This window comes from Budorcas taxicolor, chromosome 16 (genome assembly GCF_023091745.1).
Source record: "Budorcas taxicolor isolate Tak-1 chromosome 16, Takin1.1, whole genome shotgun sequence".
In the NCBI taxonomy this organism is placed as follows: Eukaryota; Metazoa; Chordata; class Mammalia; order Artiodactyla; family Bovidae; genus Budorcas; species Budorcas taxicolor.
The window spans coordinates 4013341-4039648 of record NC_068925.1 but is presented as its reverse complement, the minus strand read 5'-3'; the positions used below and the strand labels follow the sequence as shown (position 1 = coordinate 4039648).

The following is a 26308-nucleotide window of genomic DNA, read 5'->3' as shown; positions in this document are numbered from 1 at the left end:
AGGTCCTTTCCTACTGTCTACTGGACTTTTTGGATTATGATCCTGTAATGCAATTCAGTTTAAGGTCCACAAGTATTGCTTGAACACCTACTATGTGCCAAGCACCAATTTAGAGGATTCTAAAACAAGTGACACCTGGAGTCTGTCTGGAGGTGCCGTCAGAATGTCCAGGTAAGGAGAACGTGCTAAGTGCAATGAGAGCTGCAGTTGGCCTTGCCTGGAGAGTCAGGAGGGATTAGCTCTCTCGCTTTTGCATATTGTTGATTAACATATACAAATTATTTTCATTTAAAGCCTTGATAAATATGTTGAGTAGGAAATGATTAAGATTAAGAACAGAGCCGGGGCTTCCCTGGTGGCTCAGTGGTAAAAGAATCCACCTGCCAATACAGAAGACACAGATTCAATCCCTGGTCCAGGAAGATCCCACATGCTGCAGAACAACTAAGCCGGTGTACCACAGCTACTGAGCCTGTGCTCTAGAGCCCACGAGCAGCAAATACTGAGCCCGTGTGCTGCAACGAATGAAGCCCACCTGCACTAGGGCCAGTGTCGCACACTAAGAGAAGCCGGTGCAGTGAGAAGGCCGCAGACCACAACTAGAGGGTAGCTCCTGTCCTCCACAACTAGAGAAAAAGCCTGAACAGCAGTGAAGACCCAGCACAGCCAAAAGTAAATAAGTTATTGTTAAAAAAGAATAGAGCTTACCCCTCATAGTTGACTCTGATTCATGATTCCAGAGTTCCTCTTCCAGAGCTGTTCTCAAACCAATTATTCCACTTAATAGAGGTCAACATCTGGCAACATTTCTCTGACCTTTCCCAAGGAGTTCATAAATAAATAAATAAATGACTTGCTATAATGAAAACAAATCATATTGATAGTATTTCTTCTACCAGTCAAGTAATCTTGCCGAAAAAGAAAACAAAATTGGTTTAACAAGATCATAACTGATTTAGTGATCGCTGCTTCCAAGAACTGTGCTCACAAACCATTTATTTAATAAACAGGAAATCTGGGTTTAGTCTAACTATTCTAGAAACCAGAAAGTTCCACAGGTCTTTAGTTTCCCAATCTGTAATGTAAAAGGAGTGAATTGAATAAATTTTCTAAGGCCTATTGCAGTTTTAAAGGAATTAAAAGCCAATGTTATTGGCCTATAGCCTTTCTGAAAAGCTGAAAGAAACTATTTCAGACACGTAAAAAAGTATAATGAAGAATATGACTCCTTTCCCCCACAATTCTTCGTAGAGAACAATACATTACCTGTACAAAAAAGTCCTGCATGTGGGACTCTCCTGGTGATCCAGCGGCTGACTCTGATCTCTCAATGCTAGGGGCCTGGATTTGATCCCTGGTTGGGGAACTAGTTCCCACATGCCACAACTAAGGCCCTGCGCAGCCAAATAAATAAATAAAAATAAGTATTTTTAAAAGTTCCCCTTCAGTCTCTTCTCCGATGACATTTTCCTCTTTCAACTGAAGAGGGAACCATTATCCTGAGTTTGGTATTTACCCCTGCAACCATTTAGTCTTTTAGGATTTATACCTGTATATATTCCTTTCAAATATTTCATACTTCAATTAAAAAAAAATTGTCTTCATGTTTACCCTTCTGTCTGTGTACTTTGTGTGTATCCTAATCTCCTTTTCTCATGAGGACATCACTTCAGTTCAGTTGCTCAGTCGTGTCCGACTCTTGGCAACCCCATGAACTGCAGCACGCCAGGCCTCTCTGTCCATCACCAACCCCTGGAGTCCACCCAAACTCATGTCCATTGAGTCGGTGATGCCATCCAACCATCTCATTCTCTGTCGTCCCCTTCTCCTCCTGCCCTCAATCTTCCCAGCATCAGCGTCTTTTCCAATGAGTCAGCTCTTTGCATCAGGTGGCCAAAGTATTGGAGTTTCAGCTTCAACATTAGTCCTTCCAATGAACACCCAGGACTGATCTCCTTTAGGATGGACTGGTTGGATCTCCTTTCAGTCCAAGGGACTCTCAGGAGTCTTCTCCAACACCACAGTTCAAAAGTATCAATTCTTCTGCGCTCAGCTTTCCTTATAGTCCAACTCTCACATCCATACATGACCACTGGAAAAACCATAGCCTTGACTAGATGGACCTTTGTTGACCAAGTAATGTCTCTGCTTTTTAATATGCTGTCTAGGTTGGTCATAATTTTCCTTCTAAGCAGTAAGCATTTTTTACTTTTATGGCTGCAGTCACCATCTGCAGTGATTTTGGAGCCCCCCAAAATAAAGTCAGCCACTGTTTCCACTGTTTCCCCATCTATTTGCCATGAGGGACTGGATGCCATGATCTTCGTTTTCTGAATGTTGAGCTTTAAGCCAACTTTTTCACTCTCCTCTTTCAATTTCATCAAGAGCCTCTTTAGTTTTTCTTCACTTTCTGCCATAAGGGTGGTGTCATCTGCATATCTGAGGTTACTGATATTTCCCCTGGCAATCTTGATTCCAGCTTGTGCTTCATCCAGCCCAGCGTTTCTCATGATGTACTCTGCATATAAGTTAAATAAGCAGGTGACAATACACAGCCTTGACGTACTCCTTTTCCTATTTGGAACTAGTCTGTTGTTCCATGTCCAGTTCTAACTGTTGCTTCCTGACCTGCAAATCTAATGTGTATTCCTTGAGTGAGCCAAAATGTAATAGTTCCCCATTGCTTAGGGGACACTTATTCTTTCAAGTTAACTTAATATTGTCAGCTTTCTAAATTCTCTATGTCTCCCTCTACTCCAGTCAAATACATGTTAAGCCTTAAATTGAAGCATCATTTTCTTAGTTCAGTCTCCCAAGAAAATAGAAGTAAAAGCAAAAATGAACAACTGGGACCTAATCGAACTTACAAGCTTTTGCACAGCAAAGAATATCCTGAAGAAAACAAAAAGATAGCCTACGGACTAGGAGAAAATATTTGCAACATGAGCCTGACCAGGGATTCATTTCCCAAATTATATACAAACAAGTCATACAACTCAATAACAAAAAACCCAAACAGCTCAATCTAAAGATGGACAGAAGACCAAAGTAGACATTTCTCCAAAGAAGATATATAGATGAGCAATAGGCACATGAAAAGACACTCAGCTTTGCTAATTATTAGAGAAATACAATCAAAACAACATTGAGGTACACGCTTCACACCAGTCAAAATGGCCATCATCAAAAAGTCAATAAATAAATACTGATGAGGGTGTGGAAGAAAGAGAACCCTCCTACATTGTTGGTGGGAATGTAAATTGGTGCGACCACTATAGAAGATACTACGGAGGGAGGTTCCTCAAAAAACTAAAAATTGAGTTGCCACTAACTCCAGGAGATAGTGAAGGACAGGGAAGCCTGGTGTGCTGCAGTCCACGGGGTCACAAGGAGTTGGACATGACTGAGCAACTCAACACCAATGATCCAGCAATCTCCCTCCTGGGCATATATCCAGAGAGAACTATAATTTGAAAAGATATATGCATCCCAATGTTCATAGCAGCACTATTTAGGATAGCCAAGACATAGAAGCAACCTTAATGTCCATTGACAGATGAATGGATAAGAAGATGCGGTACACATATTCAATGCAATACCACTCACCCATAAAAAGAAAGAAAGAACGCCATTTGCAGCAACATGGATGGGCCTAGAGATGATCATACTCACTGAAGGAAGTCAGAAAGAGAAAGACAAATATCATACACATGTAGAAACTAAAATAAGATAAAATGAACTTATTTATAAAACAGAAACAGACTCACAGACATAGAAAACATGGTCACCAAAGGGGAAGGAGAAGAGGAGGGATAAATTAGGAGTTTGGGATTAACAGGTGAAAACTACTGTATGTAAAATAGATAAACAACAAGGTTTTACTGTATAGCACAGGGGAATATATTCAGTATCCTGTAATAAACCGTAATGGAAAAGAACATAAAAAAGTATGTGTGTGTGTATCTGAATCACTTTGCTATATACCAAAAACTAACACAACATTGTAAAGCAAGTGTACTTCAATAAAAAAATAAATGTGTTAAACTTTATATATAGCATGACTATAGTTAATAATACTGTCCTATATATTTGTATTGCTAAGAGAGTAATCTTGAAAGTTCTAGTACAAAAAAAATTTTTGTAACTATATATGGTGACAGATGTTAACTAGATTTATTAGGGCAATCATTTTGCAGCATATACAAATATCAAATCATTAGGTTGTGCACCTGAAACAATGTAACATGTCGATTTTACCTCAATAAAAATTAATTTTAAAAAATATGTTAAGCACTTGTTGAAGGTTGGATAGTGTCAGAGAACCATAGAAACAGAATCATGGAGTCTGATCTTGTTATATTTTTATCTAACTTTGTGAATGCTTATTATATGTCAGACACTATTCTAAGCAATTTATATAAACAATCTTATTTAATTCTTGCAATCATTTTATTGTCCTGAGACAGAGAAATAGTTTACTCTAGGTCACACAAGGTAGTAAGGTTTCAAAAAGGGGCACCTAACTTCAGCACCCAGGCTTTATGGATCCTTTCAATTTTTGAAGGTACTTACATGCATCCTTTAAAAAGTTTCAAGTTGAAGTATAGTTGATATACAATATTATATTAGTTTCAGATGAACAGCATTGTGATTCCGTGTTTTTAGAGATACTGTTATTGAAAGTTATTACAAAGTAATGGCAGTAATTTTCTGTGCTGTATAATATATCTTTGTTGCTTAATTTTTACATTTGAAATATAGCCTAACACTATCTTATAATTATTCCCAAATTGTGTTCTTTTACATGATTATTAATGGCTACATATCATTCTTAATAGCTGCTGCTAAGTCACCTCAGTCGTGTCCGACTCTGTGCGACCCCAGAGATGGCAGCCCAGCAAGCTCCCCCGTCCCTGGGATTCTCCAGGCAAGAACACTGGAGTGGGTTGCCGTTTCCTTTTCCAATTCATGATAGTGAAAAGTGAAAGTGAAGTCGCTCATTCTTAATAGGCCATACCATAATTTATATAGCCATTTATGTCATTTACAGTTTTTTTTCCAGTTACAATGCCTTGATGTTCTTTTCTCTCTTGTAATCAAGCCTTTTTGGACATCCCTGATTATTTCTTTAGGACGAATTCCTGAGAGTGGAATTGCTGGACCAGGGGCATCACTTAAAGCAGCTGGAATTAAGGGAAAGCAACGTCAGCTAAGGAAAACCCTCGGCTGTCCCGCTCTAAGCCCCACGGAGGGTTACTTCGCCACGCCAGCCCTGTGGCAGAGGGCAGCGCTCAGAGCACTGGCGGCTGTGGCAGAGAAGAGCCTCCGATGCCAAGATCGATGAAATGTCTCACCGCTGGCGTGTTCGGCTTCCCACTCCGGTTTCCTGGGATTCCTGCCTGGAAGGCCACTGGGGTTTGTGTCACGCAAAGCCATGACTCGGACCCCATGACGGGAGCCGCAGGACAATCCCACCAGCCGTCTGCGGGGTCCTTTCTCCCGCGGCACACTACACAGCTCAGTTCAACAGCTTCGCAGCAGCGTATCTGCATTCTCTTAAGAGTTTTTTTCTGGTTGCTTTTTTTTTAATTGTCGGGAACGTTTTAGATACCCACCCTTTTATCAAGAGTGTAATAAATCTTACGTCACTACGGCTCTTCAAAAGTGGCCTACTGAACCGTTCAGTTCATCCTAGACTTGTCAGAGAGATTATCTAATTATTGTTGTTACCTAGGAAAGGTTATCGGGCACGGAGGAGTCTCGCAATCCTGAGTTAGCGGGTAATGCCGGTGAAAGGCCGGCGAGGCGCGTTCTCTTTTCCCGGGCGCGCGAACCCAGGGCTTCATCGGCTTTACCGCCGCTCCACAAAATGCCGGCGGGAGGCGGCGGGCGCGCGGCGCGTGTCGTCCTCAAGTAAGACGCCGCAGGAGCGCCGTGCGCCCGGGAGAGCCCGGATAGCTCAGTCGGTAGAGCATCAGACTTTTAATCTGAGGGTCCAGGGTTCAAGTCCCTGTTCGGGCGCTCTGAGCTTTTTCACCTTCTGTTTTGTTTTCTTCCCCAGTTTTTAGAAATCTGGAGGAAAAAAATTCCTACCGGGCAGGACATCACAGTGCAAAACCTCCGCACTCACCAAGAAATTGAGTCATTTTGCGTAGCCGCTTTTCATTCTTCCCTGACTGTACGTTTATCTATCATACTCCGAAATCAATGAAAAATAAAATTGATGCGACTTAAGGTAGAAGTCGGTTTAGCAACTAAGCAAACCTTGGAATTTTCGAAAAATTAGAAGGCGCCCGAACAGGGACTTGAACCCTGGACCCTCAGATTAAAAGTCTGATGCTCTACCGACTGAGCTATCCGGGCTCTCTCGGAAAATGTCTTCTGTTTACTTGATGATATTCTAATAAATTGGCTCTCAAATCTAAATTTTAATTAGTATTATTTTCTCCTGTAAGATGAGGAAACGCAAACATTCATTTTTCTGCGGTTTTCTCCATTCACTTAATACATGTTTCGTCAAGTTCCTTCATATTTCATGTCTGATGAATTTCCAATATTCACTAAGCTCTCTAAAATTACGTGGTAGTAAATTACAGAAAAATGGGCAACGGAGACGAACATTAAAAATTCAGACAGCTGCGACCTCTTTTTACTACACTTCTGTCTTCAGTATACTGCTTCCCTGATAGGGCCTCTGAATCTCGGTTATACTCTGCGGAACCAGGTTTCAGTGATTTTCCCTATATTTTTAATGATCAATAGGACCTCTGAATGTCAGTTATATCTACTGAACCAGGTTACAGTATTTTCCCCATATTTTTAATGAACAGGGCCTCTTAATTTTGGTTACATTCTACTAAGCCAGATTACAGTATTTTCCCCATATTTTAAAAGAACAATGTATTTCCATTCACTTGATGATATAGCTGTTAAATAGGCATTCCTTAGCACAAAAGAAGGAAAGATACATTTGACTTATAAATAGAGGAGGAGAAGGCAATGGCACCGCACTCCAATACTCTTGCCTGGAAGATCCCAGGGGCGGAGAAGCCTGGTGGGCTGCAGTCCATGGGGTCGCTAAGAGTCGGACAGGACTGAGCGACTTCACTCTCACTTTTCACTTTCCTGCATTGGAGAAGGAAATGGCAACCCACTCCAGTGTTCTTGCCTGGAGAATTCCAGGGACGGGGGAGCCTGGTGGGCTGCTGTCTATGGGGTCACACAGAGTTGGACACGACTGAAGCGACTTAGCAGCAGCAGCAGCAGCAGCAACATAGGAAAAGAGAAGTGGCTGTGGAAAGGTGGATCCGAATATAGATTGAGAGAAAGGGAGTTTAGACCTTTGATTCAGATTTTGATTGAATTTTTCCCTTTCTCCCTCTTCCAGACAAGTTGCAGTTTTCAAATCAGACTCCTAAGGTGAATCCTTCTAAAGCAGTATTAGTGTATACCAGTCAAAGCAACATAAATTATTAAGAATAAAAATCTCCAGATCAGCTTGGCTTTTCCTAAAATCACCTTTATCAACTGTGATGCATAGGGTGAGGAAAACAGGATTATGAAATTTCAAGACTGATAAGGGAGTGAGTTTTTGTTTCTGGGAACCTGAGGCTTCTGACACAATGAACAAAATTGCCCAGCCTCAGTTGCAGAAGTTTGTTTCCTACAATTGCCTGATTCTTTAAAAACAAAGGCCAACGAACCGTGTGATCCTAAACAGGCCCGAGTTTCCACATCCATAAAACGAGGGAAGTTGATTCGACGACCTGTAAGACACTTTCTAAATCTAAAATTTTTACCACTCTTCTTACTTTTTCTGCGGGGAATAAGATTAGAAGGAAGACTCAAAATGCAACAGGAAGGAATAATGTAATTGTACAAACATTTATTGATCATCTATGGATATTACGGCTTGCATTCTGTGATGAAAGTCAGAGATATATAGGACCTGGAATCCTGTTCACAGTCTAGGAAAGGAGGCAAACATTTAAGCAATTAATTTTAACAAAGTAATAAATGCAGTAATAAGAATTCAAGTACAAGAAGAGGCAGGAGATGAGAATGAGCAGAAAGGGTGTACAAGATGAGGGCAAGGGGTCCTTTAGTTTTCAGCAAGGAAAACAGGAAACTTAACAGAAAGTTAAGTTTCAACAAGTTAACTGTCAGAGGTATGCAGAGGAAACTGTAGTGAGCCAGACAGACATTTATCTATTCAGATATTTCTTGAGCACTCATGTGTGAAATAAGGAAAAACTTTTTGCTCTGTTTGAATGAGATGTGAAAATGTATTATACCTAACTTCTTTTTTTTTTTTTTTTTTTTTTAAGGAAGGGAAATAGTAGCTCCCTTCCTTAGTAGGGAAGGGAGTAGCTGTCCAGTGTCCCTAAAGAAGCAAAAATAAAGTTTTTTTTTTCCTGCCCAATGGCTTCATTCGTTACATCGTATTGCCTTTCCTCCAGGAAAATAAACCAGTTGTTTAAATAGACTAACTCATGACTTGCTTATTGAGCACCTACTACTTCCACAGCAACGAGATAGGCACAGTGGGAAGGAAAACAATAAGTCTGGAAGGAAAATGAGAACTGAAAATTGTGTTTTGGGGATGGTGAATAAATTAACCTGGCTGTAATAAAGGGAGGTAGACAGGGAAAGTGTGGGATTGGAGACAGCTGACGGGATTTATTTCAGGCTAGAGGAGAATAATTTTATCATATAGGCAACAGCAAAGTTTGCAAGTCAAATTGAAAGTTTGGCTTGTTAACATTGTAAAGTCCCATCTGAAGTAGCATGAACTGAATCTGCTTTTTCTATATTGGGTTACAAAATACCATCAGTAGAGCTTTCTCCTTTTTAAGCATGAAATCTTCCTGGAGTGCTACCAAGCTTCTCTCACATTGACTGCTGAACTTAATTCTCCCACTGGAGGGCAGTCTAAACTCACAGATTCTAGATTTGTGGCCCCCCCCCCCCCCCCACCCCCAACCTCAAACTGAAATTTCCCCACTAATTATTAAACACATGCTCTTTGCTTTTCTACTCATCAGTTTCATTGGTCTTTGAAAATTTCCATCAACTTTGTATCAGCGCTAGGAAAGTTGTGGATGAAGAAATGGGTCCCTAAACCAATGCCTAACGTGCCTACTCAGAGATCCAGTGCTTCACCATCACTGTACAGAGTCTTTGAGTTGACACCATTACAAGGTGCAGAGATGCATGGTACAGAGAAGTTGTTCTGAAAAGTTTCATTTTGTGTTTTTGGCCCAATAACTCCAAACTGAGAGCAGCCTGGGTTTCTGGTGGGCTCTTTAAGCTCTCTCCCACCGCCCTCCTCTCTACGACAGAAAGGCTAACAACTCAAGAAACCCCTCTAGCATCCAGAATTCACTGACTTCTTGTCAATCCAAAAGGCATTTCCAGCCCTGCCCCCTGGATGTCTCAGCCTCACTTGTGTTCCCATCCCTCTTTCCTGACACTTTCTCTCCTCCTCCTTGCTGACACCCTGGCATCTCAGCTCTTCCTCCCATTCAGGCCTCTTCCTTCCTCTATTTGCCCACCTGGGTGATGTCACATATGTAACTTTGTTTATCAGCTATGAATGGAAGAGTCCAAAATTGAAACCACTTGTCCATGCCTCTACTTTCAATTTAGTTTCACAAATCTAAAGTCTACTAGACATCCCCACCTGAACATTCCAGAGACACTGCAAGTCCAAATTTGATTTAATGTCCAAGATCAGAGTCATGATTGCACCCCCAATACCCGGGCCCTGTCTTACTACAGTCCCTTACTTAGTAAATGGCACCACCTACCCCTAATTAAGGCATCAGGTGGGGAGTAGTTCTACACTCTACCCCTCACTGATGGTCGGTCCCTACATTCAGTACAGTACCAAGCATTACTGACTCGACTGCTTGACTCTCTTGTATCTGTCCTTCCCTCCCATCCCATACTTCTGCCCCTGCTTCGAGATTCTCTGCTCTTGCACCCTGAATGCAGCCATGCCTCCCCTGAGTTCCCAGCTGGTACTCCTAAGTGTGCAAATGGCACACTCCAATTTGAAGGAACAACTTACGAAGAGCCAGCAGGGTATAGAAAGCCAAAAGAAACAGTGTGCAGTCCCCCGGGCCAGCAGAAAAGGGAGTTTCCACTTCTTGGCCTGAAAGTCGAAGGAAGGTAGTGAGCGATTCTCTAAATGAAGAGAGAAGAGGGAAAGGGAGAGGGAAAGGGAAACACCTGGAGGAAGCTCTGTTGAGCGTGGCAGCCAGCCCACAGTAACCCCAAAGAGAAGGAGCCCAAGGAAGAAATGTCCAGACCTCTTGACCTCCCTCCTCCCACTCTTCTGAGAAGGCTCCCCACTGGCCCACTGCTTCTAGGAAACCAGAGGGCCCAGAGTGGATCTCCAGGGGCAAACGGAAGACACCAGTATATATTCCAAATCCCCCTGTAACAGGCCGCATCACTGATCACAGCACTCCCAGTCTGCACCCTGGGTGCTCTGTGGCGTGCAGGGCTAAACCTAAACTTTTTGACATGCCCTAGTTTCTCTTATAATACAGAATTTTCTCCCTACCAAGATGCATTAAAAAGCCTTTAATATGATCCCAGCAACTCGGGCAGGCCTATTTCCTGTTAGCTCTTCAGTGAAGACTGTCCACTCCAGCAACCCTGGACCACTGATGGCTCCACACTACTGTGTCCTCTCAGGCTTCTGAGCTTAGCCTGATGACAGGCACATAGCAAGCGGTCATAAATGTGTGTTGTGATCACGCAGTGAACGAGTGAATGAATGCATGTTTTTATCCCCCGAGGCTCTTGAGCCTTAGGAATAGCGTCATATATACGTTATATGTACAGAACACACAGGCTGTGGTCATCAAAATGGTCCATTACGTTCTTTTCTTTGATCTTCACAGCAGGCCTGAGTGGGAAGCAAAGCCAACAGAACTATTGATGCTCAGAGGGTGAAGTGGACTACCCAAGGCCACGGTGCAGTGAGCAGAAAACAAACACGAGCCTTTGTCCCTTCTCCTTTCATGAGCGTCTTCTCCCAGTCTCACTCAAGGTTGCCTGCAATTAATGGTTCTTTGCACTGGCCAAGATTTCACCTTATGTGAGAACAAAACAATATCCCAAGAGGTACCTCCAAATCATAATCTCACTTTTTACATTGCTTTCTCCCTCTACGTAGGACTTCATCTGGTTATTCAAATTTCCTTCCCCAAAATAGTTATCCTCCTTTGAGCTCTAAAGTCTCTTCCATTTAGGAAATTTTAAAACGCTCTTATCTTTTCAAAAAGGCCTTTCTGACACTCTTAAAAAAAAAAAAAAAAAAAACACACAAAACTCCAGTGAACCCCAAACAGACTGTAAGAGTAGCATTTTAACAAACATTTCTTTGAGACCAGAGAAGGCACGGGTTTGCAGATGTTTCCCTGAGAACCCTGGCAGGGGAGTCCTGGGCCTCTGACCTCAGGCTGGGAGTACTGAGCCCTAGATACCTGAAGGGGATGGCAGGGTAGGGACGCTGAGAACCAGGTGCTGAGCATATTCTGGGAAGGAAGAAACAAGGAGGATCCTGGTGGAGAGCAAAACTCAAGTTTTGAGGAAAACACACTTTGAGATCAGACAGCATCGTTATTATGCAAACCAAATGCAAATAAGGTGCTGGCCAACTATATGGGTATCTTTGGGTGGAGCCCTTCGGAAAATTCTTCTAGAGACCACTGCTCAAACAAAGGTACTGAGTCAAAATTTTAAATAGAACGTAATGTATGAAAGATTTTCCCCTTGCTCTGGTTGGGCTGGAGGATCAACCACCACCCTTCCCCCTCAGGTTGTAGACTGCTATTTAACGGGGCTCGGGTCACACGACCCACTAGGGCGAACCGAAAAACCGATGAAGCAGAAAAGTGCAAAAGGCAGAGGCAGCTTCCCCCCGCCGTCTCCTCCGACCTCAAGGTAGGGACTCTCTCGAGCATCGCTCTGTTAATGATGAGGGGGAGGAAATTCCATCCACCGATACCCGGACCTCAAAACTCTGTCATTTCCAGTAGAATGATCGGGCATTCGTCCTGCACACAGCAAAGGGGTCCCAGCAGGGGAAGGTAACGACCATCTGCAAACACCCTCACGCGAGTGGGGAGTGGAGATCTCGGCCCCTGGGGTCCCGAAGCACGACTCGACGCCTTGCTTTTCCCTCCCCGAGCGCAAAGGCCGGGGAGGCGGGGAGCCGAGCGGGAGGGGCAGACGGCCGGGCTCGGGGCCCGCCCTCCTCCGCGCTGCGGGCGCTGCGGGCTGGGGCCGCGGCCTGCGGGTGCCCGCCCTGCCCGCGTCCGGCCGAGCCTCCGCCGCCGTGCAGTGCGCGGGGTCTCCGGGAGATGGCTTCCCCGCGCTCGCCCGCGGCCGCCGCTATTGTCTCCCCCGGGCCCGCCGGACCCCGCGGGCTCGCGCACGCCCTCCGCTGAGCCGACTCCCTAGCCGGTCCTCGCGCCCCTTCTGCCTCCCCGCTGCCCCGGGCCCGGCGCCCGCCGCGTGCTGCCCGAGAGGGAGCGGCCCGGAGGAGGCGGTGCGCCGCCGGAGCCGCAGGGAGCCGGCAGCCCGGCTCTCCGAGCGCACGACCGCAGGAAACCGCAGTGGGCGCAGGTAAGGCGCGCACCCGGCCGGGCGACCCGGCCCGCGTCTGCGGATCACCCGCCGAGTGGGGCGGACGGAGGTCGGGGGCTCTCCCTGCAGCATGGCAGCTGCGAGGTTCAACAATGGAAGGAGCCGAGGGCTCCCGGGGCGCGGGCCGCGTGGGCGGTGGGCGCCGAGCCCCGGGCCCCGCACCCGAGCGGGCGGCCCCGCCGCCTCCCTGCCCCTGGGGTCTCCGAGTGTCTCGGACCCCGGACGCCCTCTTCCCCACCCCTTTTCCTCTAAACACACTTCCTGGCTCCCAGCGGCAAGGCGCCCTGAATCAGCCAATGGTCTTGGTGTTTTGGTTTGCTTAAGATGAGAAAATAAAAGGCAAAACCTGCCCTGGAGTGAGAGTGGTGGGGTGGTGCTTTCTCTTGCGGTAGCTGAAAAGTCAGCATCTAGCCTAGGGAATATATAATAGACATACATTTTTTAAATGCGGACTGATAGGAAAATTGGCTTCTGCCTTATAAGGATACTGCAGCAAAAGGGGAAAGCTTGGGAGAGGGAGAGGGGCCTTCATGCCGGAGTTCCAGGTCCTTGGAGGGAGGCGCAGCTCCCCCGGCCTGTACTTGTCTCTGGTTTTCAGCTCCCGACAGCGGTGGCTTTGATGTTGGGGCGCAATCGCAGCAGCAGGAAGCCCCGGGGAGCCTGCCAAGCCCGGGTGGGGTTGGGTGGGAAGCCCACGGGCTCGGCAGGCTCCCGGGTTGTGAGAAGAGGTTACTAACATGTGAGGTTAGCGCACACACCCTGGTTGGCCGCGGGGCGCGTGTGAAGACCCTGCCATTGCTCCGGCTCTTCAGGCCGACCTCCTTTCTCTTGGTCTCCACCCCGTTGTGGGGTCTTTATGGCTTCCCAGTCCCTCCAGCCTGGCTGCGATGGAATCTCTATTGTCTCTGCTGCCCTGATGTTTTTTTCTCGGTTCTTTTAGAGAATTTTGTACCCTGGGTGGCTGGTCCCAGCGTGGCACCAGATTCCTTAGCACACAACTACCCAGGCTTCCAGAAGTGGGCCAACATGCCCCTCCTTCTCTGCCTAAACTACCTGACTGTATGGGTTGTGGCCAAGCAGATGTAAGTAATTTGCACTGAATTCCAACCCTGTATCAGCCGCTGAATGAAAACTTCTCTTGCCACACAAGGCCTCAGGAAGATACTAGAAAAGAAATGGTCCAGGGGGTGGCAAACCTGATCCCTCTATACTCCTCCCTCCCGCGCTCCAGCTGTGCATCCCAGAACACAGAAGTTATGAGGCTTCAGAATTGCAGCTCCTCCAGAGCCTGGCGGTCCCCTCTGGGGTTGTGTCCATGGAAAAATTAAGTCGAGTCCCATTTTATAGCCCTGCCTGGCAGCCAGCGTCTGAGGAGGTGGTGGCTTGGAGCCGGAGCCCTGGACTGAAGCTGTGGCTGCTTCCCCTTTGGCCTTTGGGTGAGCCCAAGGTTTGACTTCCACGGCTCTGAATTTACTGCTGAGTGTGCATGGGTGTGTGTGTCTGACTGACCAAACTCTCAGCCCTGGCCAGAAGGGAGCTAGTCCATTTCCCTCTTCCTGGAAAGACTGGTGAGGGAGGCTCCGTTTATCTGGGTCCTCAGGCCTTTCCCTGGAGTGCTCCTTTGGACTGTCCAGTGACTTGGAATACCTGCGTACTTGGCCAGGATGTAACGATGCTCTCGCAGATATCCCACATTCTTGGGGGCCTTAGGTCTCCTCTCTCTGATTTCTCCACCCAACCAAGGCCTGACATTTTGCAAGTATCTTGTGTATATGGCCAACAGGAATAAAAATGAGGGACCTCTGTTCCCTTTGGGGGAACTTGTAACTGGCCATAAACTTCAGGCTCCTCATGCTCCCAGGATGTGAACTTGGGTGTGATAGTGCGGACTAATAGAGAAGCAGTGGGTGGGTTCAGTGTCAGGAGGCCTGGCTTCCTAGCTGTGTGAGTATGAACAACTCATGAACCTAAGACTCAGTTTGCATATCTATAAAATGGGGGGAAATACCTTTGGCTCATAGGATTGAGAATGAAAAACACTGCTTACCATGAACTGAATAAAATCATGTATGCAAAAGCGCTGAAAACTGCAGAGTGCTGTACAAAAGTAGGTTTACATCCTGGGTTTAGTCTCAGTAATGAGAGAGGGAAAGCTGGTGGGGATGGGGGAGAGGGGTGAGAGGAAAGGGATACCAAACAGACAATGTTCTGGAAACTTTCCTTTCTGGCTAAGGGAAAGTAATGTGACAATGCCCAGGTGACTGTTCTTCGGGTATTTCTCCTTAAATAGGGTTGCTAGAATGGGACCTAGAGAAGGAGAGTCTACTTAATGATATTTCTAGGGACCCAGGGGGATATATACACCCCCAAAGGCTGACTGCCGTCTATAGGGTAGTACTGAGCCAGCAAATAACGTTGTGGCTGACACTTACTGATGCCAGCTGGCTGGTCAATGACAGAGAAGAGATTCAAAGCGGGCATTCCCTCTCCAGACCCTGTGCTCATAACTTGGGTGCCCCTTTCAGGGAGATGTTGGGTCCTGGGAAAGGAGCAGAATTCATTTATACCGGACTCCTTGATTTGAATGCCAGTGAGCTGTTACCAGACTGGGACATACCTTAGATAACTCACTTCTCAAGGACAGAGATCCTGGGGGACAGATTTCCTCCACCCAGCCCTCGTCCAGCATAACACCTCCTTTACTCTTGCATTTCCTAGGATCACATATAGTTTTAGAATTGGAAAGGCATTTCTCTGCAAAGAAGTGACTCTTCCAAGGCCACGCGATTCTTAACAATGCTGGAACTTGTTGCACAGATCATTTTACTACCAATGAAAGGACCTGTCCTTTAGCACTTTGGAATGTACCTATCGGTTGACCCCATCATTGCTGGAAAATTCTCTTCTCTCAGGATATCGGTGATGGAATTCACTGTCCTCAAATCTCCGTAGTGTTCAAGAGATTAACGACACAGAACACCTTTTGAGCTTTGGGGAAGAAGCCCGCAAGGTATGGAGGAGGAAGAGGAGAGCAGTCCCAATAGTCTTGGGGCAGAATATAAAATCTGTGACAAGGGATCTTTAGCAACTTGTCCTTCCTCTTCTTGAGAACTTCCTGTAGGAAGTCTCACCTAGCAGAGGCTCCATAGTGTTTCAACAAGAGGCCAAAAATCATTTGCCTCTTTGGAAACTTCCTTCCTCCTTAACTTCCGCACCTGCCACTCTTCTTTCTTGAAAACGGTGTTTGACACCCTGCATCCCGGACCTTTCTCTCTTAACCTCAGCCAACCCCAGTCACTGCGAGACTAGTTTCCTGGGCAGTGGGTCCTTTTCTCCTTGGCTTTTCTCCCACTTATGGCTCATTCCAAATCTCAGCCCGTGGATCCTGTCTTAGAGGTTAGCTCCTATTTCTCCACCTCCCCACTGTGGAGGTGGGTGCCCTTCCTGAGAGCTGCTCACTCGGTCTGGTTCCCCAGGCCCACCAGGAATAAGCTTGCATGGAGGCATCCTCTCCTGCCAAGGTTTCCTCTCTTCTGTCTTAGTCTACTTAGTACCCTTGACAGCAGACCAGAGGCACAGGGTGAGGGGAAAGGAAGAGAGGGCCAAGGAGATTCCATTTTGAGGAAATAGTACAGTTTGTCTTGCCAGGTGAAGAAACAGATATGAGCTTTTCTCATCTTAGGTCCAAATTAACCTAGAACCCAGACTGGAGTGATTAATGGTGCCCAGCCTCCTCTGAGGGCCCCGAGTGTCTGTCCCATCCCTGACTTGTCACTCTCAAGTGTCTTCCAAAGGGTAAAAGAAGTTAAAGTACGAGGAACACTGGAGGACTCATTTAATTCTGACCCAAAATGGGGAGATTGTTTGCAAGTTGGATATTACGGGCACCTGGGAGAAGGCAACTGTATTTTCCCCCAAAGTATTATAACTAGGACGTCAGATTTATACTTTAGAATTCAGGAAGACTTTTTTTTTCTTTTTTTTAATTAAGAGAAAAGATGGATATAGTTCCCTGACAAGAGATTTTGAAAGAGTGGCTCCAAAGGGTTGTCAGTTCTCTGGAGTGCAGTTTTGGTTATGCTATTGTAGATGGTCCAAACAAGGAAGGCAGAAAGGAGCCATTTGAGAAAAAGTTCAAAAACCAAGCAAGGAATGATACAAATACCAAGCAAAGCATGATAAAAAAGAATAGCCACCAGCACTGAGTGTCTGTCTTCCTGTAGCTTTTCAAACCTTATCTTAATTCCCACCCCCACTGCCATCCTTGGAGGAAATAGATGATGAAACTGTCTCATCCTCCTTTGCAGATGAGAGACCTGAGGTTCAGCTTAGGTTTAGATTCAAACCAAGATTAAGGTTGTACAACTAACAGGAAAAGAGCCAGATTTTGAATGTAGGTCAAGATACCTCTAGACCCTGGATTCTTTCTATGCTGCACTGGAGGCACCTGTGAAGAAAAAATGTCAATGAGGCCCAGGCTCTGAATGAGACGGGACTTCCTCAAAAGTCAGGTGATAGCAACAAGTGTTCTTCTTAAAGTCATCTGTGGAAGAAGACGTGATCACAGAGGGAAGAAAGCTTGTCAGTTAATGTTTAAAAAGAGCTCATCTGTTCATTCACAGACGTTTTTTGAGTGCATGCTAATGATTTTAGGTGCTTTCAGTGGCTAGCACCTACAGCCTTCCAGAACTTACTGCCGGGTGGAGAACATAGACAAGTGAGTAGGCTGTAGTATGGGATGCTTAAAGAATTCATAAATGAGGCATTTAGAGTGGTCAGAATTCCTGGTGGAAATGAAATGTTAGCTGAGATCTGAACTTCAATCAGTAGGTGTTGGGATGGAACGGGGAGTGAAACAAGTGGTGAACGAGGTAAAGGAAGTGTAGTTTAATTTGGCCAGGACTCTTGCCTGGAAAATCCCATGGACGGAGGAGCCTGGTCGGCTGCAGTCCATGGGGTCGCAAAGAGTCGGACGCGACTGAGCCACTTCCCTTTCACTTTTCCCTTTCATGCACTGGAGAAGGAAATGGCAACCCACTCCAGTGTTCTTGCCTGGAGAATCCCAGGGACGGGGGAGCCTGGGTGGGCTGCCGTCTATGGGGTCGCACAGAGTCGGACACGACTGGAGCGACTTAGCAGCAGCAGCAGCATTGGAGGAGCTTGCGTTTTATCTCTTGTTCATCCATCACCCATTATGCACTGAATGCACATGGTGAACCTGAGTGCACAGCAGGGAAGACAGACAAAATGAATCACTGGGAGTAGGAGTTGATGCATGGCGAGGACTCAGCAGATGGTGGCGGTCAGCTATTTTATCATCTTCCAGTAGCAGGTGCTAAACCCTCAGAATATACACTTGAGTTCAACATGGTCCCTGATCTTGGGGTAACCACACTATACTCCATAAAACTCAAGTGAACAGATGAGCTTCATGTAGGAGTTAGTTCTGTAAGCTCAGTATGAGTCAGTTGTCCTATGGTTGCCCCAAGGCAGCATTTCTTAAAAAAGTATAGAAACTAAGACTAGAGTACTTAATATTTTGGGGGACACGAATTCTGAGAACCTAATAAATGCTACCTGGAATCAGTTACAATTGATTACAATCAATTACAACCTGGAAAAATCAATTACAAATTTGCCTTCCTTATCTAGCTTCAGGATCCCTGATGCTACAACAGGAAAGTGTTCATTCTTCTCTAGATTGGTCAGAGCACCCTCAGAACACAGTGTTTAACAACTCTGTCCTGTGTGTAACGTATTGAGTATTGTGGGGAAGACGAAGACAAACAGGAGGTAATTTTTTCCTTAAGATTGATGGGCCTATGTGTATAAAGTGCTTTGTAGTTATAAACCACATACATGGATGTTTGCTTTTGTTGTTTTTAGTAGCTAAGTCGTGTCTAAGTCTTGCGACCCCATGGACTGTAGGATTTCCCAGGCATGAATACTGGAATGGGTTGCTGTTTCCAACTCCAGGATGTCTTCCTGATGGAGGGATCAAACCCACGGCTCCTGTATTAGCAGGTGGATTCTTTACCGTTGTACCACCAGGGAAGCCCCACCTACATGGATAAGTTATTTTTATTCTAATCACCAGTGGGGTAATACCAAACAATATAAATACAGTGGGATGCATTAAAATTTTTATAGGCATTTGAAAGAGAGCAAAGTCACTTTCAGTCAGAAGAGATGAAAGAAGGCTCTAACATAAGAGCAGGTCGGGCAAGCCAGAGTGTTCTAGAGGGCACACGCATGAGCGAAGGAGTGTTCCAGAGGGCACTCGTGTAAGTGAAGGAGTGTTCCAGAGGGCACTCGCATGAGTGAAGGAGGGGCACTTGCCTGAGCGAAGGAGGGCTCCAGAGGGTGCCCGCGTAAGGGAAGGAGTGTTCCAGAGGGCACTCGCGTGTTCCAGAGGGCACTTGCCTGAGCGAATGAGTGTTCCAGAGGGTGCTTGCCTGAGCGAAGGCATGCTCCAGAGGGCGCTCGCGTGAGCGAAAGAGTGTTCCAGAGGGCACTCACGTGTTCCAGAGGCCACTCACGTGAGCCAAGGAGTTTTCCAGAGGGCACTCGCGTGAGTGAAGAAATGTTTCAGAGGCCGCTCGCATGAGCGAAGGAGTGTTCCAGAGGCCACTCACGTGAGTGAAGAAATGTTCCAGAGGCCGCTCGCGTGAGCAAAGTCGTGTCCCAGAGGCCACGCGCATGAGTGACAGTTTGTGGGAGAGCATGGGGCCCTGAAGAATGGGAAAAAGACCTCAAACAATTTTGGCCTCAAACAAGATTCAGTTTAGCCTTTACTTATTTATTTTAAATTTTATTTTATTATTTGCTTATTGACATATAATTGATTTATAATCATTTGACTCAGTCTTACTACTTGTGTGACCTTGGGCAAATTACTCAATTCCTTTCCTGTTTTCATAAAGTAAGGATAATAATATAAACATTTAAGGATTGTTATAAGGATGAAACAAGACAATACCTGGCACAGAATGCCAGATAGGGTGGGGGTGGGGGAAAGATCTGTTTCCTTCCTTCTATTTCTTTGACACTTATGTTCACTCATCGAGGCTAGGGTCACACTTGGGTATCAGCCGTTGCCTTAGTGTGCTAGAGTCCTTAAAGAGTAACTGCTGACCTTATTCACTGACTGTGACCCTTATGGCATAGTCAGTCACCAGGTTAGTTACATGCATCAGATGGTTACACAACTGTTAGATCGATTAGTGCCCGCAACTTAGGGAGATGGTAATAACTATTTGTTTAGGAGCCCTGTATTATAGGAGTGTGTAGAAGCTGTCAGGTCCTGAAGGAGGGCATGGAAACCCACTCCAGTACTCTTGCCTAGAGAATCCTATGACAGAGGAGCCTGACAGGCTACAGTCCGTAGGGTTGCACAGAGTCAGACATGACTAAAGCGACTTAGCATGCAAACATGCACGCACATGTTCACTTAGCCTTCCTCTCTGTCAACCCCTAGTACACCACCCCCCCCCACACACACCTTCGCTTTGTTTTCACCAGAATAAAGTGTGATAACCTCACTCCAGGCAGGACAGTGGACATATCCTTGGGGTACTAATTTGACAGATTTGTAATGATGTTTACATGCATTGAAATGGTGTTTCAGCAAGGTAGCTATGGATGGTTAGCTCCATTGAGCCTGCACGTATAGCCACGTTCTGGCTTCTCTTATCCAGCTGCAGGCATGCAGGTAATCTCTGCTGAGGACAGCCTCTGACTATCGCTACCCTATTGTAGACCCTGGGTGAGGGACACATGGGCAAGGGCCCAATGACGGTGGGGCTGGTGGGATGTGAGTGTGCCTCACTGAGCCAGGTGGGCAACTGAGTCCCTATGCTGGGTATAGCCTTGGCTTCTGTCTCCCTTGGAACTTCCTTTGCAAACTGGGACATCAGTTCAGTTCAGTCGCTCAGTCGTGTCCGACTCTTTGCGACCCCATGAATCGCAGCACGCCAGGCCTCCCTGTCCATCACCAACTCTCGGACTTCACTCAAACTCATGTCCATCGAGTCGGTGATGCCATCCAGCCATCTCATCCTCTGTTGTCCCCTTCTCCTCCTGCCCACAATCCCTCCCAGCATCAGGGTCTTTTCCAATGAGTCAGCTCTTCGCATGAGGTGGCCAAAGTATTGGAGTTTCAGCTTCAGCATCAGTCCTTCCAATGAACACCCAGGATTGATCTCCTTTAGGATGGACTGGTTGGATCTCCTTGCAGTCCAAGGGACTCTCAAGAGTCTTCTCCAATACCACAGTTCAAAACCATCAATTCTTTTGGCACTCAGTCCAACTCTCACGTCCATACATGACCACTGGAAAAACCATAGCCTTAACTAGAAGGACCTTTGTTGGCAAGGTAATATCTCTGCTTTTCAATATGCTGTCTAGGTTGGTCATAACTTTCCTTCTAAGGAGTAAGCGTCTTTTAATTTCATGACTGCAATCACCATCTGCAGTGATTTGGGAACCCCCCAAAATAAAGTCTGACACTGTTTCCACTGTTTCCCCATCTATTTCCCATGAAGTGATGGGACCAGAAGCCATGATCTTAGTTTTCTGAACTTTGAGCTTTAAGCCAACTTTTTCACTCTCCTCTTTCACTTTCATCAAGAGGCTTTTTAGTTCCTCTTCACTTTCTGCCATAAGGGTGGTGTCATCTGCATATCTGAGGTTATTGATATTTCTCCCGGCAGTCTTTATTCCAGCTTGTGCTTCTTGCAGCCCAGCATTTCTCATGATGTACTCTGCATAGAAGTTAAATAAGCAGGGTGACAGTATACAGCCTTGACGTACTCCTTTTCCTATTTGGAACCAGTCTGTTGCTCCATGTCCAGTTCTAACTATTGCTTCCTGACCTGCAGACAGAGGAGATGGGAAAAAGGCATTAGGGCGTGTACAGAGCAACGCCAAAACTGACAGGACTCCTCTACTCCCCCACCGCCTAGGTTACTTCCTACTTAGGAAAGAAATCTTGACCTCTCCACGTGCAGAGTTGCAGAATGGTTGTTGTAACACCATCTAAGACAAAGGTGTTCTTGTGCCCCTATTCGAAAGTCATGTCATGTACACAGCATCAGAATGTTTAGGAAACACTGGGAGCGTAAAAGAAGTAAGACGAGTTTGAAACAGCTTACTGGGGAAGGTTTCTGAGGATCTTGAGTTGGGGTGGAAAGAGGAGAGAGAAAGCAGGAGGGAAGGCGTCTCCAGCTGCACTCATGGCTCTTGAGGCGCTAAGGGTCAAGTGGGACCGGTAGGACCCGGGCAGTGGAGCTACCCCCACTGTGGCAGGGGCAGGTAGGGGGTGACCAGCTGGACAGGAGTCCTGGCTGGGATCCCCTGTGATTGGACTCTGTCAGGACCTCTGCCCACTTCCCAGCCCCCTCCCGGGTGTCCCCTTCCCTGTGGTTTGGGGATTCTGAACACTGGGAGGCCTTCTGGGGGAGGATCTCATCTCCTAGTTCCCTCTTAGGGCCCTGCATCCCCAGTGGGGTTTTCCCTTTGACCTAGGTGAGACGGAACCCTTGGTCTCCTCCTGGGTTCTGTGTCCTTGGCTGACCCGGGGCAGGATATCCTTCCGGTCTGCTACCAGGAAGAGGAGAGAGGGACTTCATGGCTGCGGGGTGAGGCCAGGCTAACAGCAGCCAAGGCCAAGGATCGGGGGGTCAGTGACTTAAAGGGTCAGGCCGCCTCGTGGACAGCGCTTAGGGGAACTTGTGCCTTGGAGAGGTCAGGAGCTGGGACCGGGGGAGGAGTGGCAAGGCCTGTGTCAGAGATCCGTGTCCTCCACCTTCTCATGTTTCCGGTGCCACTCGCAATTTCCTTTTCCATTTCCAGATTCCCTTAGGTTGAGCACCCTCTCCTCGGACTCTGCTTTTTAACTGCAGACTTCCCTCTGACACCCCTGAGTAAATTAGTATCAGATGTTTGGTGGTGTTTTGTGTGTGGTGTGTGTGTGTTTCCGGTTTGAAAGAAGGGGGCCACTTGGGAACTGGCACCCCTTCCCTTGCCCATCCTGGTTTGTGAGGACCCCAGGGTTCTCCATTGATTGAGGGGATAACCAGCCGCCGCTGAGGCTGACCAGGTTTGTTTAGGCAAAGGCCCTCCGGGGCTTTGTGTCTGGGGTCTCCTTCCCTGGCGTCTCCCTCCTGTGAGCTCTCCTGGCTGGCCCAGCCTGGCCCTGCACCCTGGAATGTGGACAGGGAAGGGCCCTGGAACTTAGGGGCCCCGTTTTCCTTTTCTTTGGGTTCAACTTCCTGCCGCTTTTCTTAGGCTTCTTTGCCAGCGGCACTAGAACTGTCCCCTCAGATGTCTAGGCCGGCTTCCTCTGCCCTCGGGGAGCTGCTGAGGGGGTGAGTCGGAGGGTATGTGGTGGGTGGGAGTGTGCGGGGTGGGAACGTGTGCAGTTTGTGTGGTTGCTGTGGCTCTGGGCCCCTGGGAGTGACTGCAGTCTATTGGGGACTTTCTTGATTTGGGGAACTGGCACTAATGGAAGATATTCAGACAGCTTATCAGGATTGCTGGGTTAGGGACTTTGGTGGCAGAGAGACAGCGGTCAGAGCTGGCGGAGGGAGGTGCAGAGCCTCCCTGCTGAGAGGGCGGGAAGGAGCTTGCCCTGGGGACAGTGCGGGGGGCCAGTCTTCACTCCTCCGAGGTTCCCATGGGTGACTAGCTCAGTCTTTTTCTGCTTGACTTCCTTTCACCCTTCCCTGAGCCAAGCAGGTGGCTGTCAGCTGCCCACACAGCCTGGCTTGCCCGCTGGCTCCTCAGCTCGGGCTTCCAGCCGTTGCCCTGCCCCTCCCCACAGGTGGCACCATGGCGTGGGGGCTGCTGGCTCCCTTTCTCTACTTTGTGGACTTGTTCTGGGGACCTGGCCCCCAGGTCCTTCTCGTCCCGGGCTCTGACCATCATCAGTGGCAAGCGTGTCCTCGTGGGGAGGAGCGTGGGGCTGGGGCAGGCTTGTTCCCGAGGACCAACAGCAGCATGTGGCCTCCCCACACTGGGTCATGGGCCCTTCCCAGCTCTGCGGTGAGAGCCGGGGCAAATGCACTGACCGTTTGTGGGTCTCATTTGCCTCATTTCTATTAGACAGGCGGATCCTGTCATGGAGACGGGAGATAGCCTTTCAGATGTCCAGGAAGGGTGCTACCAGAAAACAACTGAAGAATGGTTAGAAGTGAATGGATTGGAGACATTCCCTGCAGATCAGAGAGTTGATCCTCAGCAAAGATGCCATTCTTGTGGAGGATGGTCTCACTGGCGTTATTCAGTTGACTCTGGCTATTCTGATGCCTCGGTGGTTACCCCGAGATACTTCCCCATCCTCTTGCTGTGGGCATGGGGCGTCATTTGCGACGCTGCTCAGCGCTCCCTTCTTCTTCCCTGCAGACTCTGATGGGTTGGCCCTGCCCAGCTTGTGAGGACTTGAGAAGTCTGCACTGGAGCCGTGAGCCAGAGTGACACCACCTGTCAGCTCTCCCCTCCGGTGAGTCCTCCAGGCAGAGCAGAGCCTTGCTGGTGTGTTAGGTCCTCACTTTGGTGCCTTGGCTGGATGGGAACAGCTGTGACCTGCTTTCTGGATTTTGCTTAATGGGCTGGCCTCCTCTAGGGAGTTTTCCCAGCCCACGCAAGAATCCCGGAGAACTGGATTCCAGCGGGCATGAGCTGGGGAAGCTAGACTGGAGGTTCAGCTGGAGGTGTCAGGCGAACAGTCTAATCTTGCAGGAGCTCTCAGCTGCAGCCAGCAAATGGCCCTGGGAAAGGCTGCTGTGTCCCCGTGCCCTCCTCCACCCACTTTCTTATATCCCCCTCCTTGAGGGGCTTCCTTTATGCTTCAGGGGCCTACAGTAGATTCAGAGAGGCTGAGGTTTCCTAGATTTTGGAAACGTTAGGTTGTTTTTCTTTTGTAGGTAGGTTGGGGTGCACTTTAGTGGGAACTGATCTGAACTAGAAGGACTGGTTCCTGGAGCGGAGGGCAGGCAGCAGAGAAAGAGGGAAACGTGGCCCAGACAGAGGGGAGGTGTGGCTGCTCTGGCTCCTGGGATGGTTCCTGGGTTAGAAACTCACATGCTGCCAAGACCTTTCTTTCCTTTTTGCCAAATGTTCCATTCAGCTGACTGCCAGCTCCTGGTCCTGGGCCCTACTGTCTGTAACAGGGTGGCTCTTGGAAAGTTTTGAGAGGAGCCGTGAGGTGCTGCCTCACCTCTTCCATCCCTGACTGTCTTAATACCAAGACCCCACGTCTACAGGGTGTGTGCCAGGAGCTTTGAGCCCCAGGAATTCCCTGTGTGTGCACGTGTACGTATGTGTGTGTGCTTTGAACAGAACCTGCTGCACAAATGGTTTCTGAGCAGGGACTGGGGACTGAAAGCAAACCTGAAGGGTATAACTGTGTCACACGGCCTCCTGACCCTCTGCTCTCTTAGGACCAGAGAGCCTTTTATTAGGGCTCTTGGGTCCGCTTTGGCTTCAGATTGGTGGAGAATCCAGGGTAGGCCCGGGAGAGAGAGAGATGGAAGGTAAGTCCAGTAGCAAAGACTGAGCTACAATGGGACTGCTTTAATTTGGCTAAGAGGGTGCTGGAGAGGGGCTATGTGAGTAGGGAGAAAGCGCAAGTCTCTTTCTTCTACATTTGGAGCTAAGTGAGAACCATGCCGAGAGAACATGGTTAATAAGAGAAAGGCTTTGTTGGTGTGTGTTACTCAGTGATGGGCCTGACTTCAAAGCAGCCTGCAGAGTTGTATAAAACCTGTAGGTTTTCATTACGGAAGCAGGGATCGGCTGCACCTGTTTGAGGCGGAGAGCTGACCTACTTGACTTCTGGTTATACCTCCCTGCTGGAGGAGTCAGATTCCTGGCACAGGGCACGCTGACTTCCCTGTTGGAGCTGTGGGCGGGGAGACGTGGAGCAGGACAGCAGGGTGTGGGTTGAGGGGTGGGCGATGGGTCCCTGGCTGCAGAACCACTGGAATGGAGGTCTGGATATGTGTGGCTGTTGGGCGTGGCTAGGGGGAGGGTCCTCTCAGAAGAGTAAACTCTGTGAGCCAAAGGGATTAAGCCTTAATGGCCTCCAACCCTTTGACCCATTCTGTCCCGAGGGGTGGTGTGGAAGGTCTCCTCCTAGGGCAGCCCTAGGACTGAGTCATCTTAGGGAAGACAGAGGCTTGAGACTGCACATTTCTCACCACCTTTCTCTCCACCCAGAGCTGGAGTCACCGCTGGCCCCTGGGGCCCCGCCTTCTCTGGCACAGGCCCTGCACAGAGTCAGCTCGCTGCAGGGACTGCCCTCTCCTTTCTCCCCACCCTTTGACTCTGAACCATTGTTTGGCTCTGCTCAGACCAGCCTCCTCCCCTCTGACCTCCAGCCATCTGTTGGCAGCTGTGTGAACCTGAGTTTGGTGCCTGGTGCTGCTTAGACCCTGGCACCGGCCCGCTTGGCCATAAGCCCCTTTCCCTTCACCAGCTGACTGCCTGGTGCTCTTCGGGGTCCCTTTCCCCAGTTCCTCCTGTACTCCTGGTGGTTCTGAAACCTTAGTCCTTGGTGTCAGATCTGCGCATCTGTATTGCCTGAGGGTCTTGGAAATGTTGAGTCCAGGGACTCACCCTACTAAATCAAACCCTCCAGGAGAAG

The 26308-nt window shown here is 47.8% G+C and overlaps 1 protein-coding gene and 3 non-coding genes across 4 annotated transcripts in view; 3 read left to right on the top strand and 1 right to left on the bottom strand.

The window, feature by feature from the left end:
* The first annotated feature begins 5948 nt into the window (after positions 1 to 5948).
* Positions 5949 to 6021, top strand: TRNAK-UUU (transfer RNA lysine (anticodon UUU)). The gene has a single exon. It is a non-coding gene; the product is annotated as a tRNA-Lys (tRNA).
* Positions 6022 to 6290: 269 nt separating this feature from the next.
* On the bottom strand, positions 6291 to 6363 carry TRNAK-UUU (transfer RNA lysine (anticodon UUU)). The gene has a single exon. It is a non-coding gene; the product is annotated as a tRNA-Lys (tRNA).
* A 6264-nt stretch (positions 6364 to 12627) lies between these two features.
* The window catches only part of PIK3C2B (phosphatidylinositol-4-phosphate 3-kinase catalytic subunit type 2 beta), a 72140-nt gene continuing 58459 nt past the window's right edge, over positions 12628 to 26308 (top strand). The window contains exons 1-2 of the mRNA XM_052653605.1: positions 12628 to 12642; positions 24067 to 24163. The gene's annotated coding sequence lies outside the window, so the exon portion shown is untranslated. The remainder of the gene's footprint in view (positions 12643 to 24066; positions 24164 to 26308) is intronic.
* Positions 19725 to 19854, top strand: LOC128061943 (small nucleolar RNA SNORA3/SNORA45 family). Its single transcript, XR_008200789.1, has one exon. It is a non-coding gene; the product is annotated as a small nucleolar RNA SNORA3/SNORA45 family (small nucleolar RNA).